This window comes from Larimichthys crocea, unplaced genomic scaffold (genome assembly GCF_000972845.2).
Source record: "Larimichthys crocea isolate SSNF unplaced genomic scaffold, L_crocea_2.0 scaffold269, whole genome shotgun sequence".
Taxonomy (NCBI): Eukaryota; Metazoa; Chordata; class Actinopteri; family Sciaenidae; genus Larimichthys; species Larimichthys crocea.
This window is the reverse complement of record NW_020853550.1, coordinates 976,294-983,138: the sequence shown is the minus strand read 5'-3', so window position 1 is coordinate 983,138 and position 6,845 is coordinate 976,294. Positions and strand designations below refer to the sequence as shown.

Genomic DNA, 6,845 nt, shown 5'->3' with positions numbered 1-6,845 from the left:
TTCAATACTTCCAGTATTTTAATATTTCTATAATCCTACGCTACCTGGGCAGCAGGATAAAGGTGCACAGACAGTTTGCAGTTCTCAGCCGGGTGCAGAGGTGCTGCTCTTACACAGAAACGTGAATGAAGGCAGCTGCTGATTGGACAGGAGAACAGGAGCTGATAGCTTTGTGTCAATTACAAAATCAGCCCACTGGACACAGGCCCAGAGGACCAACAGGGGCTCAGCCAGAGCCTTTCCAACCTTTAACAGAATGTGAAACCTGCACTACATCATTCTGCATAGGAACGCTCAAACTGCCAACTAAAATCACATTGGAGGTCACAACGATACAACTGGGCATTAAATATTTTGGGAACCAGTTTCTCTGCAGTCTGCTCAGTGGTCTGACTTAACGGTTTTGTACTGTGATGTGTCACTCCTAGTATGTTGATATTCCCTGATCCATTTCCAGCCCTTCTATTTGTCCTCTTTCCAGCCCACCTGAGAAAGACTCATGGCGGGGCAAAGCCAGTCGACATTTTCCTTTGTGTGATTTTTGCCCTGTGGCTTCCCCTTTTTCTATAGTTCTATAGTTCTATAAGTCTATAGTTTTTCTATAGACTTCTATAAACCTTGGATGGAGTTTACCAGTTCATAAGCATGACCACCTGATATTTTATTGTTAACTTCTATCTGTTTTGAAGTTTGAAGAATATCTTTGCCAAAGCAACGTCTGTTAATTCAGCTTGATGTAGACATTATTATTTACATTGTCCAGAGTCCAGTTTCTCTGACTTTTGATTTCTTCTATTCTGATTTAACTAACTCAGAGCATCTTTGTCTCTTTCTGTCCTTTCAGTCAGTCTGGCTGAACAACTGTACACCGTTTTGTTCTCCATGTACAAACTCTGTTTGTTTTTTAAACCCTTCGTATAAAATAAAATTATTTGTGAAGCACTTCTACAAACATGAAAAGCCATTTAAACATAAAGAGTAGTCCACTCAGCCATCTGACTGTACTGAGTCAATCTTTTTCTGGCAGGAGATCTCAGATTTTTGAACAGCAGTGAATATAATGTAGAGACATGAGGAATTTACAAGATTTGAGCAATGCAGTTGGTGGTCTGATCAAATTTACAGTACATTCGAGTTGCAATGGTTTGTAAGCGTGAAATCACAAAGGTTAAAGCCTAAATAAAGAAGTAGAAAAAAAGAATCCGACATGTTGTTACTGTTGTCGTTTGTGTGTGTGAGAAACTCTCCATGCAATCTCAGAAGTGACCAGCAGAGGAAGATGTGTTCCAACAATACCAGCTCACAGAGATGACACAGTTGGGGGCAGCGAGTCCATTTGAACTGAGCTAAATCCATATTGTGCTTCACCACTGGCTCCTGAGTTTTCACATGAAGTCTGTTTTATCTGGCAGACTGTGTCACGTCATGTCAGAAAGAACGTGTTCTAAGTCACAATTAAACAGACAAACATTTTATAATGTGGTCACACACATGACTGATTATGATTCTCATGAACAATATAACTGATCATTGTAAACATATGACCAGATGCGTCATTTGCTTTAAACTTTAAAGTGTTTGCTCTTTTTTGTTGTTTTGCTCAGAAGTCGGAATTCATGTTCTTCTCATGAACACAAACACATTTTTATAGAGGATTCATGATCGTACATACCTTTGAAAATATGCCCTAAACCAGCTGGTCACAATCTTTTTCCTTAAAACTGTAACTGCAGATATTTCCTGTGAGATGAATCCTGACATTTTAGGAACTTACTTACAGTTCCCTGCCTGATGTACATACAATATTATATAATAATTTTTGTATCCGTTTGAGTCTTATCCTCTGTCCTGTTGCTACTTAAATGTCTTTGTTCAGTGCTCTCAGTGTGAAATGTCAATGTCACTTGCCTTTCCCCTGGAAAATATAAAAACATATGGCCACGAAACTAGAGCACTTTTTAGGATATGCTTTTCTCCAGACTTTCTCTCTTGTCCCTAAAGGGCTCCACTATTTAAGAACAGTGCTTTATCATCCTATGCTCTTTTTACACATTTCACACTGCAGTGTTCACCATTCCTCCTCACAGCGCAGCATTTAATGCTGCTTTGACTGGGAAACATTCTGAGATGTTTTTTTTTTTGTTTTGTTTTGTTTTGTTTCAGATAAGTTCACTGATGTCTTAAAGACTGTAACATGATTTATGGCTGTCCTGTGTTGTTGTTATATTGTTAGTTTCTGTATTTGTCAGAAAAATATGACCTATTGTCTATTCTAAAGGATATGCTTTAAATTTTCATGCTAAATTTTAAAAAGTAAAAAAAAAAAATCGACCTAGACCACCAACTTGAAACCATCGAGGTTTCTTTGAGGTTTTCCGGCCCAGAGCTGATTTTGTAGAAGGCCAGAGCTTTTCTCAAAGCAGCCCTGAGACATGCAAAAAATATGCTGTGGGAGATATTTTCGAAATTTTGAGCCAAATAACCGCGAAGGAAAAAAACATCCCAGAGGTGCTCTGGCGTGGGTTTCTTGACCTCTTAGAATGAAATATTTCCCTCTGAGCTTTACTGGACCCGGCAGACTGCAGCACTGATACCATCAGCTGACGTCTGACACTACATCATTGTATAAACATTAGGCAATCATGACTTCACAGCACAAAGGATTAACAGCACAGTAAAAACAAAATACTCTTCTGGCAAAAAAATATGTAGACTATGTACAACAGCAAAGTCACACCTGCATCAGTTCTCCACCTATATGTAACGAGCTTATTGAGCATATCACATATCACACATGAATATTTATGTCTGAGCCCCCCTGTGTCGCATTAACTGCTTCACATCATCATCATCATCATCAAACTAGCGCCCTGAAACTCTCGAATATCACCTGCATTAAAATGCCCGTCCTTTCAGCTCCTTATTCTTCCCTTTTGCATATAAATCCATGCAGGACATGTGCGGCTTTGCATGTAACTTTGGCTCAGCGAAGGCACCGAGACAAACCCTGTGAAGAGTGGGGCTATGACGAGACTCATAAACCCACAAAGCTATTCCTCAACCACTGCCAAGGTGACGCGCTCGGCGGCTGACAAATAGCTCCGAGACCCTCCACGGCTCACACACACACACACACAACAACACAGACAGTGGGCATGACAACGGCAGGGTTCGGGATTTTTGGTCAAAGTTTTGCTCTCCGTTCCGGTTTTATCTCCAAAAAGAACCAAATCCGACCAGAAGTAACGAACCCGGCAGAGGACGCACAGACGCGCAGAGAAGTCGGCTACCTGTACTTGGTATTTGTGGCTTACCCAGAACCCGAGGATAACTTTGGTCCACAGTGCGACTCTCCGGACTATAGAGGCACCACAGAGGGAATAGGACAGCTGGCTTTAGGCCATTGAGGAGTGAGAATCTGTGTACGCGCTCGGTTTCTGTGAAGGTGACCGCACGCCAGATTATGCAGCATCCTCTGGACATGGGGGCGCATACTATCCCCGGAGATTCACCCGGACCACAGAACGCATCGCTACAGGAGTTTCATGATCGAGGAGATCCGACTGATCACCCGGAGCAACAAGCGCGTCGGCCCCGGGTGGGGAGTTCCTTAAATTCGGGGTACACCTCTGCTGTCCGCCCGGCCTTTCCACAACCAACTGGGTAAGAGAAGAGGGAGGAGAGCGTGAGAGACTGTGTGAGCGGTTTAATGCTGGAAACACTGTGGGGACTGAAAATAATATACAATAATATAACGTTTTAATGTTAATAATCATACATTTAAAATGATATTTAAGTAAATGCGCGTTTTTCTCTCGCGATAAATAAACTTAATTCATAACTTCACCTTAGTCTCGAGCAGGGTTGTTTTAAAGAACAGCTACTGGGGCTCGATAATTAATAAAAAGTCAGATATGAGCTGTAAAAGTCTGCGGGAATAACCAGGAACATTCAGTCATGTTCTGGAGTGTATTTTGGTTTCAAAAAATACCGAGCGGCTAAAAAACAAGTTTAAATGTGCGAATCTTTTATTTTTGAATGTGTAACACTTGGAGCAGTGCAGACACAGCACGGTGACTGGAACATGGTACAATATTGACTCATATCTCAGAAATAAAATAATTTCTTAGGCCGAAGTCAAACTTTTCATATTTTATCAATGAGTCGCTTCACGGAGCTCCCGCTGATTTTTTCCTGGTCATAATCTCACGTGTTTACATGAAGATTATTTTGAACATATGTAGATCAACACGCTGCGATTTCTTTAACGAGGCTCGCATTACCAGCCATGTTTGAACGATAGACTGTGCCATAAATCGGAATGTGAACATGATAGCCTGATAAATAGAAATGCAAATAAAAACAACCAATAATTATAATAATGGCACGATGATACGAGGTCTGATTGTAAGGTGCAGGCCGCTCGGTCAGGCCGCGCTGTTGTTGCTGCTGCTTGGACTGGAACATGTTAGTATTTATATAAATACAAATTTATTATTAGGAGTATTTTTCATCATATTCTATCAGCTGTATTTGGTGGGAATCTGGATCCAGCACGGCCCTGAACTCTGACTCACAAGTCTGCATTGTTAGAAATCCAATAATCAGATCTCAGATCAGTGTTACTGAAATGTACTGATGACCCCTGCGTGTATATACTGACTAAAAAACAACTAATATAAATTCTAAAACTAAATTTCCCTGGTGTACGTATTGTGTGGGTGTGTGTGTGTGTGTGTGTTTGTGTGTGTGTGTGTGGGGGTGTGTGTGTATGTGTGTGTGTGTCGGTCTCCTTCAGTGCAAAAGCGGACCAGACGAGCCTCCTCAAGTCCCCATATCTCCGCTGTCCTGCTCGCTGGGCTCTCCGCTCGGCTCACCGCTGCTATCCGCGGCTAGGGCCTGCAGGTCGGGGCGGCTTCTCACCACCTGCCGCTGATTGCACCTCCGCGGGAAGCTGGAGCACGGAGGAGACGGAGGCAGCAAGACCAAGAAGGGCCGCCGGAGCCGCACCGTGTTCACCGAGCTGCAGCTGATGGGCTGGAGAAACGCTCGAGAAGCAGAAGTACCTGTCGACGCCTGACAGGTGAGTTTAAAGTCTGTTAAAGGCAGGTCAGACTAGAAAATAAAGCTTAATATTTTTTTTTATTATAAACGTTTGTATTTTTATTTCCAGTCTTAATGGTAGTTTTAATTTGTATTCCTAAATAAATTAATTTTGATGACTGAAGGTTACAATTGACACAGAATTATTAGAAAGAGCTGACCTGATGAGACCATTTAAACAGACAGAAACGCTGTCAGTAACCTGTGATGGACGTGTGTTCTGAAATGTGGATGTTCTCTGTGTGTTCCTTACAGAATAGATCAGCTGAGTCTCTGGGACCAGTCAGCTCCAGGTGAAAACAGGTACCAGAACAGAAGGATGAAGGTGGAAGAAAATTGTAAGTTCTTCTTCTTTTTGATCATGTGGTAGAGGTCATTTGTATGAGGTTAGATCTATACATAACAACAAACATAAGAAATGTTTTTGCTTTGTATAATTCAGACACATTGAATTATTAACAGACTCCTAACTACCAAATCAGATGAGAGTAAAAGCCTGTGTTACTCAGTCATTCTTGTTATTGCTGGAATAATCTGCCTTCTATGAATGTGGTTGAGCATTAAGTAAAAAGCGCAGCCTAAACAGACTGTCTGAATCTGCATTTTTCTGTCTGTGCTGTGACAAACTGTGCCACTCTCTGACTGGAGTCTTTGTCTTCAAACTTGCATCACAGTCTGTAACTCGACTCAAAACCACATTTTCTTCTGCTCACGCTCACCCCACAGGTGCTGCAGGGAGGAGGCCTCGAGTCACCGACTAAACCCAAAGGCCGTCCAAAGAAGAACTCCATCCCCAGCAGTGAGCAGCTTTCCGAACAAGAAAGATCCGCCGCAGACCCTGACCCCCAGTCCGAAGGCTCCAGCTCCCACTTAGAGAGCACTCAGGAGGAATGACCCTGGGCCCTGAAGGCCCAACACATACTCACATGACTGTATATGCAGAAGCTTTGGGACGCTCAGTTTGTATGTTTTGGATGGGGCCAGATTCCACAGGAGAGGAGGATGCTCCTGAAAGCTGGACCGTGTGGACTCGCAGGGCCCCGCAGAAACCTGACATCCTCCAGCAGCCATGCGCTGCTGTCGTAGCCCCACCATGCACTGCCTCATGGTGACTTTGCTGCTGTTGAGGAGGGAACTCAAACCTTTGCAGTAGGTCTACCCTTTATATTCTAAGGATCCACTCTCACTCGTCTGTTTTTGCATTCCTTTTTGTGTAACTGTGCTCTGTTTAATTATTAAATATATTTTCACTAATACTGTTCTCTGTTTATTATGAAGGACACAGGCTCATGATGAGCTTTTTTTTTTATCTGTGTGAGTGAATATGAAGATGATGAGAGTTTCCTCAGTCACACTCAGGGCCTAATATGGTTACATACCATCACAGCAGGAGAACGTGTCAGCGGTTTGTGACATGTTCAGCTGGGTGTACCACAAATTAGACAGAGGAGAGAAAAATGTGAGGAAAAATCCGAGCGAGAGATCAAACCAAACTTTGTCATATTTAATGTGATCATAATTTGACTGAGCAGGGGACATGCGTTTCTTGTTAGGCTGTGTTGGTACTGTTCATGGTGTTGGATGGAAGAAAGGAAGTGATGTGGACTGTTTAGAGGGACTCATGAAAACAGAGCAAAGAAGCTTTCTAAAAGATTTTATTTTGAAATCATTCTAAAAATCATTTTCTCGAGGAAAACACGCTGAATGTTCACCTGAGGAGTGGATCAATGATATTATATTAT

General features: G+C 42.3%; 1 pseudogene; it reads left to right on the top strand.

Moving 5' to 3' along the window:
* Positions 1 to 3,463: 3,463 nt before the first annotated feature.
* Positions 3,464 to 6,319, top strand: LOC113744887 (homeobox protein BarH-like 1; annotated as a pseudogene).
* Positions 6,320 to 6,845: the final 526 nt, after the last annotated feature.